This window comes from Arachis hypogaea, chromosome 4, assembly GCF_003086295.3.
Source record: "Arachis hypogaea cultivar Tifrunner chromosome 4, arahy.Tifrunner.gnm2.J5K5, whole genome shotgun sequence".
NCBI classification, from domain to species: Eukaryota; Viridiplantae; Streptophyta; class Magnoliopsida; order Fabales; family Fabaceae; genus Arachis; species Arachis hypogaea.
Window position 1 is genome coordinate 25933210 of NC_092039.1, and position 12657 is coordinate 25945866.

General features: G+C 40.0%; 1 non-coding gene across 1 annotated transcript; it reads right to left on the bottom strand.

The window, feature by feature from the left end:
* Positions 1-211: 211 nt before the first annotated feature.
* On the bottom strand, positions 212-319 carry LOC112799264 (small nucleolar RNA R71). The gene has a single exon (XR_003200839.1). It is a non-coding gene; the product is annotated as a small nucleolar RNA R71 (small nucleolar RNA).
* Positions 320-12657: the final 12338 nt, after the last annotated feature.

The following is a 12657-nucleotide window of genomic DNA, read 5'->3' on the forward strand; positions in this document are numbered from 1 at the left end:
TCATCAGTTCTTAGTTGAATTCTTGCAAATCTGTGACACTGTCAAGACTAATGGGGTTGACCCTGAGGTCTACAGACTTATGCTATTCCCTTTTGCTGTAAGAGACAGAGCTAGGACATGGTTGGACTCACAACCTAAAGAAAGCCTGGACTCTTGGGAAAAGCTAGTCAATGCCTTCTTGGCAAAGTTCTTTCCACCTCAAAAATTGAGTAAGCTTAGAGTGGAAGTCTAAACCTTCAGACAGAAGGAATGAGAATCCCTCTATGAAGCTTGGGAAAGATACAAACAATTAATCAAAAAGTGTCCCTCTGATATGCTTTCTGAATGGAGCATCATAGGTATTTTCTATGATGGTCTGTCTGAACTGTCCAAGATGTCTTTGGATAGCTCTGCTGGAGGATCTCTTCATCTGAAGAAGACGCCTACAGAAGCTCAAGAGCTGATTGAAATGGTTGCAAATAACCAATTCATGTACACTTCTGAAAGGAATCCTGTGAACAATGGACCTAATTAGAAGAAAGGAGTTCTTGAGATTGACACTCTGAATGCCATATTGGCTCAGAATAAAATACTGACTCAGTAAGTCAATTTGATTTCTCAAAGTCTGTCTGGGATGCAAAATGCACCAAGCAGTACTAAGGAAGCTTCATCTGAGGAAGAAGCTTATGATCCTGAGAACCCTTCAATGGAAGAGGTGAATTACATGGGAGAACCCTATGGAAACACCTATAATCCTTCATGGAGAAATCATCCAAATTTCTCATGGAAGGATCAACAGAGACCTCAACAAGTTTTCAATAATAATAATGGTGGAAGAAACAGGTTTAGCAATAGCAAGCCTTTTCCATCATCTTCTCAGCAACAGACAGAGAGTTCTAAGCAGAACACTTCTGACTTAGCAACCATGGTCTCTGATCTAATCAAAACCACTCAAAGTTTCATGACTGAAACAAGGTCCTCCATTAGAAATTTGGAGGCACAATTGGGTCAGCTGAGCAAGAAAATTACTGAACTCCCTCCCAGTACTCTTCCAAGCAATACAGAAGAAAATCCAAAAGGAGAGTGCAAAGCCATCAACATGGCCGAATTTTGGGAGGAAGGAGAGGCAGTGAACGCCACTGAGGAAGACCTCAATGGACGCCCACTGGCCTCCAATGAGTTCCCCAATGAGGAACCATGGGAATCTAAGGCTCAAAATGAGACCATAGAGATTCCATTGGACTTACTTCTGCCATTCATGACCTCTGATGAGTATTCTTCCTCTGAAGAGGATGAGTATGTCACTGAAGAGCAAGTTGCTAAATACCTTGGAGCAATCATGAAGCTAAATGACAAGTTATTTGGAAATGAGACTTGGGAGGATGAACCCCCTTTGCTCACCAAAGAACTGGATGACTTGTCTAGGCAGAAATTACCTCAAAAGAGACAAGATCCTGGGAAGTTTTCAATACCTTGTACCATAGGCACCATGACCTTCAAAAAGGCCTTGTGTGACTTAGGGTCAAGTGTAAACCTCATGCCTCTCTCTGTAATGGAGAAGCTAGGGATCTTTGAGGTGCAAGCTGCAAAAATCTCACTAGAGATGGCAAACAACTCAAGAAAACAAGCTTATGGACTTGTAGAGGATGTTCTGGTAAAGGTTGAAGACCATTACATCCCTACTGATTTCATAGTCCTAGAGACTGGGAAGTGCATGGATGAATTCATCATCCTTGGCAGACCCTTCCTAGCCACAACAAAGGCTGTGATTGATGTTGATAGAGGAGAATTAATCATTCAAGTGAATGAAGAATCCTTTGTGTTTAAGGCTCAAGGATATCCCTCTATCATCATGGAGAAGAAGCATGAAGAGCTTCTCTCAAAACAGAGCCAAACAGAGCCCCCACAGTCAAACTCTAAGTTTGGTGTTGGGAGGCCACAACCAACTTCTAAGTTTGGTGTTGAACCCCCACATTCAAACTCTAAGTTTGGTGTTGGGAGGTTCCAACATAGCTCTGAGCATTTTTGAGGCTCCATGAGAGTCCTCTGTCAAGCTAATGACATTAAAGAAGCGCTTGTTGGGAGGCAACCCAATGTTATATTTTATCTATTCTCTTTTGTTATTTTATGTTTTTTGTAGGTTGATGATCATGAGAAGTCACAAAATCAATGAAAAAAGCAAAAACAGAATGAAAAAAGAAAGAAAAACAGCACACCCTGGAGGAGAGCGTGCTGGCGTTTAAACACCAGTAAGGCTAGCTGTTGGGCGTTTAACGCCCAGTCTGGCACCATTCTGGGCGTTTAACGCCAGAAAGGGGCACCAGACTGGCGTTAAACGCCAGAAAAGGGCAAGAAGCTGGCGTTAAACGCCAGAAATGGGCACCAGCCCGGCGTTTAACGCCAGAATTGGCTCAAAACGCAAACCTTTTAAGTTTGGTGTGGTAAAAGCATCGCTTTTTGTTTTTCCATAACCATTTATGGCATCCAAGGCCGGAGAAACCTCTAGAAAGAGGAAAGGGAAGGCAAAAGCTTCTACCTCCGAGTCATAGGAGATGGAGAGATTCATCTCAAGGGTGCATCAAGACCACTTCTATGAAGTTGTGGCCTTGAAGAAGGTGATCCCCGAGGTCCCTTTTTCACTCAAAAAGGGTGAATATCCGGAGATCCGACATGAGATCCGAAGAAGAGGTTGGGAAGTTCTTACCAATCCCATTCAACAAGTCGGAATCTTGATGGTTCAAGAGTTCTATGCCAATGCATGGATCACCAAGAACCATGACCAAAGTATGAACCCGGATCCAAAGAATTGGCTTACTATGGTTCGGGGGAAATACTTGGTTTTTAGTCCGGAAAATGTAAGGTTGGCATTCAACTTGCCCATGATGCAAGGAGATGAACATCCTTACACTAGAAGGGTCAACTTTGATCAAAGGTTGGACCAAGTCCTCACAGTCATATGTGAAGAGGGCGCCCAATGGAAGAGAGATTCAAGAGGGAAGCCGGTTCAATTGAGAAGGCATGACCTCAAGCCCGTGGCTAGAGGATGGTTGGAGTTTATTCAATGCTCAATCATTCCCACTAGCAACCGGTCCGAAGTTACCATAGACCGGGCTATCATGATTCATAGCATCATGATTGGAGAAGAAATAGAAGTTCATGAGGTTATAGCTCAAGAGCTCTATAAGGTGGCGGACAAGTCCTCTACCTTGGCAAGGTTAGCCTTTCCTCATCTCATTTGTCACCTCTGTTATTCAGTTGGAGTTGACATAGAGGGAGACATCCCCATTGATGAGGACAAGCCCATCACTAAGAAAAGGATGGAGCACACAAGAGACCCCACTCATCATGAGATCCCTGAGATTCCTCAAGGGATGCACTTTCCTCCACAAAACTATTGGGAGCAACTAAACACCTCCCTAGGAGAGTTGAGTTCCAACATGGGACAACTAAGGGTGGAGCACCAAGAACACTCCATCATCCTCCATGAAATTAGAGAAGATCAAAGAATCATGAGAGAGGAGCAACAAAGACAAGGAAGAGACATTGAGGAGCTCAAGCACTGCATAGGATCTTCAAGAGGAAGAACAAGCCGCCATCACTAAGGTGGACCCGTTCTTTAATTTCCTTGTTCTTTATTTTCCTGTTTTTCGAATTTTAGTGCTTATGTTTATCTATGTTTGTGTCTTGTGATCATTAGTGTCTTAGTGTCTATGCCTTAAAGTTATGAATGTCCTATGAATCCATCACCTCTCTTAAAAAAAAAATGTTCTTAATTGAAAAAGAGAAGAATTGCATGAATTTTTGAATTTTATAACAGTTTAATTATTTTGATGTGGTGGCAATACTTTTATTTTCTGAATGTATGCTTAAACAGTGCATATGTCTTTTGAATTTGTGGTTCATGAATGTTGGCTCTTGAAAGAATGATGAAAAAGGAGACATGTTACTGAGGATCTGAAAAATCATAAAAACGATTCTTGAAGCAAGAAAAAGCAGTGAATACAAAAAAAAGAGAAGAAAATTTCGAAAAAAAGAGAGAAAGAGAAAAAGAAAAAGAAAAAGAAAGAAAAAGAAAGAAATAAAGTTGTGATCCAAGGCAAAAGAGTGTGCTTAAGAACCCTGGACACCTCTAATTGGGGACTTTAGCAAAGCTGAGTCACAATCTGAAAAGGTTCACCCAATTATGTGTCTGTGGCATGTATGTATCCGGTGGTAATACTGGAAGACAGAGTGCTTTGGGCCACGGCCAAGACTCAATAAGTAGCTATGTTCAAGAATCATCATACTTAACTAGGAGAATCAATAACACTATCTAGATTCTGAGTTCCTAAATAAGCCAATCATTCTGAATTTCAAAGGATAGAGTGAGATGCCAAAACTGTCCAGAGGCAAAAAGCTAAAAGCCCCGCTCATCTAATTAGTACTGATCTTCATAGATGTTTTTGGAATTCATTGCATATTCTCTTCTTTTTATCTTATTTGATTTTCAGTTGCTTGAGGACAAGCAACAATTTAAGTTTGGTGTTGTGATGAGCGGATAATTTGTACGCTTTTTGGCATTGTTTTTAGTATGATCTAGTTAGTTTTTAGTATATTTTTATTAGTTTTTAGTTAAAATTCACTTTTTTGGACTTTACTATGAGTTTGTGTATTTTTCTGTGATTTCAGGTATTTTCTAGCTGAAATTGAGGGACCTGAGCAAAAATTTGATTCAGAGACTGAAAAGGACTGCAGATGCTATTAGATTCTGACCTCCCTGCACTCGAAGTGAATTTTCTGGAGCTAAAAAAACCTAATTGTCACGCTCTCAACGGCGTTGGAAAGTAGACATCCTGGTCTTTCCAGCAATATATGATAGTCCATACTTTGCCCAAGATTTGATGGCCCAAACTGGCGTTCAAAGTCACCCTCAGAAATCCCAGCGTTAAACGCCGGAACTGGCACCAAAATGGGAGTTAAACGCCCAAACTGGCACAAAAGCTGGCGTTTAACTCCAAGAAGAGTCTCCACACGAAAATGCTTCAATGCTCAGCCCAAGCACACACCAAGTGGGCCCGGAAGTGGATTTTTATGTCATTTACTCATCTCTGTACACCCTAGGCTACTAGTTTTCTATAAGTAGGACCTTTTACTATTGTATTAAAGAGATCTTTCAATCTTTTGGATCTTTTGATCATGTTTTGATGATTGAACCCTCATTGGGAGGCTGGCCATTCGGCCATGCCTAGACCTTGTTCTTATGTATTTTCAACGGTGGAGTTTCTACACACCATAGATTAAGGTGTGGAGCTCTGCTGTACCTCGAGTATTAATGCAATTACTATTGTTCTTCTATTCAATTCCGCTTGTTCTTGTTCTAAGATATCACTTGTTCTTCAACTTGATGAATGTGATGATCCGTGACACTCATCATCATTCTCACCTATGAACGTGTGACTGACAACCACCTCCGTTCTACCTTCGATTGGGTGAATATCTCTTGGATTCCTGATACACGATGCATGGTTGATCGCCTGACAACCGAGTGCTCGCCTGACAAATGAGCCAGCCATTCCGTGAGATCAGAGTCTTCGTGGTATAGGCTAGAACTGATGGCGGTATTCAAGAGAATCCGGAAGGTCTAACCTTGTCTGTGGTATTCTGAGTAGGATTCAATGATTGAATGACTGTGACGTGCTTCAAACTCCTGAAGGCGGGGCGTTAGTGACAGACGCAAAAGAATCACTGGATTCTATTCCGGCCTGATCGAGAACCGACAGATGGATAGCCGTGCCATGACAGGGTGCGTTGAACATTTCCACTGAGAAGATGGGAGGTAGCCACTGACAACGGTGAAACCCTTGCTTAAGCTTGCCATGGAAAGGAGTAAGAAGGATTGGATGAAGACAGTAGGAAAGCAGAGAGACGGAAGGGACAAACATCTTCATACGCTTATCTGAAATTCCTACCAATGAATTGCATAAGTATCTCTATCCTTATCTTTATATTTTATTCGTATATCACCATACCCATTTGAGTTTGCCTGACTGAGATTTACAAGGTGACCATAGCTTGCTTCATACCAACAATCTCTGTGGGATCGACCCTTACTCGCGTAAGGTTTATTACTTGGACGACCCAGTACACTTGCTGGTTAGTTGTGCGAAGTTGTGTTTATGCCATGGTATTGAACACCAAGTTTTTGGTTTCATCACCGGGGATTAATTGAGTTGTGAAAAGTATTGATCACAATTTCGTACACCAATTGCAGATCGCGCATGTGACGCGTCCGCGTCGTCCACGCGCTCGCGTCATTTGTGCAGATTCCAGTCCACGCGTTCGCATGTTCCCCGCGATTGTGTCATTGCGATTTCTCCATTCCGTACGGTCGCGTGAGCCATGCGTCCACGTCGGTCTTCGCTGGTCATCTCTTTGGTTTCTTCTTTTTCTCTGCAGAAACTTCATCAAATCCCTCCGAATGCTACCTAAAATAAATAAAATTGCACAAAACTCAAAATAGCATCCGTAATGGCTAAAATATAATTAATTATAAATTAAACTCAACAATTTAGATGCAAATTCACTAGGAAAAGATAGATAAGATGCTCACGCATCACAACACCAAACTTAAATTGTTGCTTGTCCTCAAGCAAGCAAAACTAATATAAGCTTATGATGTGAATTTGCATGAGAATGAGAGTTCGATTTAGCTCATGTCTCTTTTTATAGTGGGGTTTATAACTGTAATCCTGAATAGGTTTGGCATCTCACTCTCCTTTGAATCAAGAATGTTATTGTCATTCAGAATTAGAATCCGGATGATATTATGAATTCTCTGATATTTACATTTCAGTTTTAATCCTTGAACATAGCAAATCTTACGTTAATTTATTTTTCTTTGGTGCTTTTCACCTTGAGCCTAGCCGTGACTTTAAATGTTTTGTCTCAAGATTTGCTTTACACAGAAACACCACAAGCACTTAACTGGGGAACTCTCTTTGAGTTCTGATTTTTCTTTCAGTTACTCCCAGACAGTGGTGCTCAAAGCCTTTGGCATACTCTGTTAAATGCAATTGATCTCAACTCTAAGTGTTCTGTCTCAAGGATTACTTGACACAATCACACCACAAGCATATGACTAGGGAAACAACTCTTTGATCTTTTAATCATGTCCGACGTCCCTAGTCATTGATGCTCAGAGCCTTGGACCTTGCTTTTATTATTATTTATTTATTTATATAATGATTTTTTCTTTTGCTGTTTCTTTTGCTTCAAGGATTAAATTTTTGTTTATTTCAGAGAAGTCATAATAATTCCCTAAATTCATGTTCCTTATACATCAACATCCATTAATTCAAATTCAAATATGCACTGTTCATATCATGCATTAAAAAATTACAGAAAATACCACCACATTTAAGTAAATGAGACTATTCTTAGAATTACACTCAATTTCTCATGCAATACATCACTTCTTTTTCTTTTCTTTTTAGATTCAAGTTCAGTGAGTGGTACATGAAATATCTTTTCAGCATTAAAGAAATTAAAAAAAACTAGTCCTAGAATTCTAACTAATAAAAGATTATGCAACAAACAAAACAAAATAGCAGAAAGCCAGAACATAACATAGAAGAAGAGGGGAGGAATAAAAATGAAAGGAACTCAACCACCTTAGTTATCCTAGCGGTCGCTTTATTTTTTAGGTTGTGCTCCTCTGTGAAGATGATTCACCTCCCTTTTGGTGCTAGAAAACCAATACGCGCAGCGTCAACACAAACTTAAAGGTTTGTTTGTCCTCAAGCAAAGAAGAACTGAAAATAGAAGAGACAAATATTATGAGGAGAGAAAAATAAAAGGATAAAAGAATAAGAGAGAATTAGGATTGGGAGAGAGAGAAAAAGAAAACTGGGCGGCGCAAGCGACGCGGACGCGTGGGGCACGCGTTTGCGTGATTGCGTTTTAGTTAGTTAACGCGGTCGCGTCGGTCACGCGGTCGCGTGACCCATGTTATGCATCGGGCGCGAGTGCAGCCTCGCGCTTGCACAACTCTCTGTTCAAATTTAAATATTTGCCAAATTTGGAGTGACGCGATCGCGTAAGTGGCTTCAGAAGGAAATGACGCGAACACATCGGCGACGCGTTCGCGTGATAGGGATTATGCGTCTAGCACCAAGCCAGCACCACTCCAGCACAATATTTGGTTGTGCACCCTTTTTACGTCGAAAATCAGGGCATGCGGCCGCGTGGGTCACGTGGTCGCGTGGGAGGCTAATATGCCACATGACGCGGACGCGTCGGTGATGCGGTCGCGTGGGGCGATTTGTGCCACTGGCACGCCTCCAGCCATGCTCCCGCGTGACTCTCTGTTCGTTTTAATTTTCTCCCCTCTCCTTGCGACGCGGACGCGTCGCTGATGCAGTCGCGTCGCGTGGCATTTTTTCTTTTTTTATATAGCTTGAGGTGTTCGGTTCCTGGGAGAACATAGCTACATGATCAGAAAATTAGTAAGAACTCAATAAAAATAAAATAAATGCAAAAACTACTACTACGAAAAACAACTAAGAATGAAAAGAAACGATCATACCACGGTGGGTTGTCTCCCATCAAGTTCTTAAGTTGGACATATGGTGAGCTCCTTGTCATGGTGACTTATGCTTGTACTGATCCAGGAATCTCCACCAATGTTTGTAATTCCAATGGCTACCGGGATCCCAAACCAGGTGTATAACACCTTTGAGCAAATTAAAGCAAGTGACAAGGCCCCAAGAGAGTTGATTGTGGAAATGAATTCCAGGGTCCCAAACCTTGCTTTTACGTCTGTCTTCTTGTGGATCACCATTATTTCCCCTTGGTGGCAAGAAATCTGGATTCTCACAGAGACATCCAAACAACCTTCTAGACCCATTTAAGTGAGCTCTACACCAATACTGGCACTTCGATTTGGAGCATGCAACCTTATTGGACCTTGTTTGACAACTCTTGCCACTAACCTTCCTCTTACTCTTAATGCCACAAAGAGCTCTAAGTTGACTATCCGTCTCTAGTAGCCCATATTCAAGTGGGAAAGTAAGGATTAAGGATGAGAATTTTACCCACTTGAATGTTGTATTGGATGGTGATGGCTTTGGGAGAGGTCTTGCAAGCTCCACTCCCTTGTGTTCTTCTTTGAATTCTTCCACCTCTTTGCAAGCTTCCTCAATTTCAGCCTCTTTCTCTTGGTGGCTTTCTTTTTTAACTAACTCTTCATTGACCTTGGTTTCAGAGCCAGCTACTTTACCACTGCTCAATTGAATAACTGTGCAGTCTTCTCTTGGGTTCACCATTATATCACTTGAAAATGTACTTGCAGACCTCTCAAGTAATTGCTCGCTCATTTGGCCCATTTGCACTTCCAAGTTTCTAATGGAGGCTCTGGTTTCCTGCATAAAACTCATTATCATCTCCCAATTAGGATCTTCTTGGGATTTAGAGTTTGCCTCTTGAAAAAGACTTTGGGTGTTGATAGTTGGGACTTGCATGCCACCCATCTGTTGAGTAAGTAGATTTACTTGCCGAGTCATAAGCTTGTTCTGGGCAAGAATAGCATTAAGAATTTCTACTTCCATAATACCCTCCTTCTGAGAAGCCTCAATATCTTATGGTGGCTCTTGATATGGGTAGAAAGATGATGGTTCTTGGTAGTTGGAACATGGGGCATTGAAGTTTCTTTGGTTTTGGCCTTGCCAACCAAAATTTGGATAGTTCTTCCATCCACCATAATATGAATCACTACTCGGATGTGAGTAGTTACCCATGTGATCTCTCTCCATTATTTTTTTCTTATCACAAAACACCAAAAAGGATTAAATGCACCATGTGGTAAATAGGAAAGCAAAGAAAAAAGAACAGAATTCTAAGAATTAAGATAAAACTAACTAGGAAACACCAAACTTAATTTCAGAAATTAAGAAAAATATTGGTGCTAAAAAAAATTTTTTTTTTCGAAATTTTTTTTAAAGAAAGAAAAAAATTAAAAAGGAGTAAAATAAAAAAAAGGAGATAGGAAACAGGAGACGAAAGAAAAAAACGGAAGAAAGGAATTATTTTTTTTTGAAAAATAATAAAACAATTTTTTTTAAATAAAATTAAAACTAAAACGCATAATCTAAGCAATCAAACAACTAATAGTTGTTAATCACAGTCAATCCCCGGCAACGGCGCCAAAGACTTGGTGCGGATTTTTACAACCCACACTTAGTAACCGGCAAGTGCACCAGGTCGTACCAAGTAATACCGTACGTGAGTAAGGGTCGATCCCACGAGGATTGATGGATCAAGCAACAATGATTGATTGATTGGATTAGTTAGGCAAGCAAAAATTGGTTTTGAGATGTTCAAAAGGTTTAAGTTTGAATTCAAAATATCAAAAGTATAGACGATTAAATAAATTGGGAATAAAATATGGATAAACAGTTAAGGCTTCAGAGTTATCTATTTTTCCGGATTAACTTTTCTTACTAACTATTTTAATTATGTAGGATTTAATTTATGGCAAACTATATGTGACTAGACCTTAATTCCTTAGATCTTTCTAGTCTCCTCTAAAATTCATCAACTGTTAATTCCTTGGTCAATTAATTCCAATTAGAGGGTAAAAATCAATTTTCAGCTTATATGCCACAAATATTCTAATTACCTAAAAATAAGGGGATTATATGTCACGTATCCCATTAAATCCAAATAATTAAAATTTAGGAGAATATGTTTTCAAGCTGTTGTTCAAGTAAAGAGCTTTTCTAAGTTTTACAAGAACTCAAATAGAAAGAGGGTCATACTTCCGTTCCACCCAAATTTATAAGATAAAGAGCGAAAACAATTCTTAAATATAAATCCAAAACATAAATTAAAATAGAAAAAGTAATAAAATCAATCCATACAAATAGACAGAGCTCCTAACCTTAACAGTGGAGGTTTAGTTGCTCATGGAATGTAGAATGTAAATTTGTATAGAATTTCCTAATGGAATCCCTCTAATGTAATGTCCTCTGAATAGAAGAGAAGTCTCCCCTATTTATAACTAATCCTAATTAATTTAAAATCTAATTATCTAAAAAATAAAAATAATATCTTTTCCTAAAAGATAAGATTTGAATTTAAATTCGAATTAATTTACAGATCTTCAGTTAATGGGTGGGGACCACTTGCTTTGTCCATTCTGCAGCTTCTAATCTGTGTTTTCTGGGTTGGAAAGTGGGTCAAAACAACCCAAAATTCGTAACCAGCATTTCTGAATTATTGCAGATCGCGCATGTGACGCGTCCGCGTCGTCCACGCGCTCGCGTCATTTGTGTAGATTCCAGTCCACGTGTTCACATGTTCCACGCGATCGCGTCATTGTGATTTCTCCATTCCGTGCGGTCGCGTGAGCCATGCGTCTGCGTCGGTCTTCGCTGGTCATCTCTTTGGTTTCTTCTTTTTCTCTGCAAAAACTTCATCTGATCCCTCCGAATGCTACCTAAAATAAATAAAATTGCACAAAATTCAAAATAGCATCCGTAGTGGCTAAAATATAATTAATTCTAAATTAAACTCAACAATTTAGATGCAAATTCACTAGGAAAAGATAGATAAAATGCTCACGCATCACCATCCTGAAAAGGGAGAAGAGAAAGGGACATGAAGTCAAAGGGTTAGAGTAAAGAAGAGGGCAGTACGAGTGATAATCATGCCAAAGTAAAGAAGAATGTCGTTAACACAGGGTCACGACTCCATGAAAATAGGACATAAATGGAAATATAGCATGATAAATTGAGGCAATTAAATGCAAGATGTTTATTGGCATGCTGGCAAAGGCATGAGTAGCATAGATCAAGCATTAAAAGACAAAATGTATTATCAGTCGTAAGAAACTAACAATAATGTTTATTTTGATAATTATATTTAATTAATAAAATATTGGAAGGATTTGGTGAAAAACAGGCATTAGAGTAGAAGGATAGAATAATGAAGAAGTCACAATGCCATACGAGTATTTTCACAAACACATAGCATGCATGGGAAATAAGTTGTAAAAAGTATTAAATTGAACATGCAAGCAACCCTATAAAAATAATATATAATTGTCAAACAAATCCTTAATAATCCACAAGCAAAATATAGGAAATAATGATCCAAATAGATTTCTAACACTAATGAAAATAATGCAATGAATGAAAGTATGCAGATAAATTAAATGAAATAGGATGGAAGTGAAGAGGGATGAGAGGTTAAAGGAATGAAGAAGGAGAAAGTAAGAAAGAAGGAAGAAAGAAGTAGAAAGGAGAGAAGAAAGATGCGAACGCGTAAAATCTGAACGAGCCATACGACGCGTGGGGGCCATAAAGGGAACATGACGCGCACACGTCAGGGATGCGTGCGCGTGAATGAATTTGTGCCTTTCGCACAAGTCCCTCGCAAGGGCAGCACAACCCTCTGTCCAAGGGCTCTTTACGCCGATTTGGGTATCCATGCATATGCGTCGTTGACGCTTACGCGTGGGTGGTAAATATCGCAAGGGACGCGCACGCGTGAGGCACGCGTACGCGTGGGGTGGCTTGTGCGCCACGCACCCCTCCCGCGCGTCTCTCGCGCAACTCACTGTTTAGTTGCGTAGTCACATACGATGCGTCGATCCCCCCTTTTTTTGATGCAGTATGCAGAATGCAATGCAATGAAAGTTAT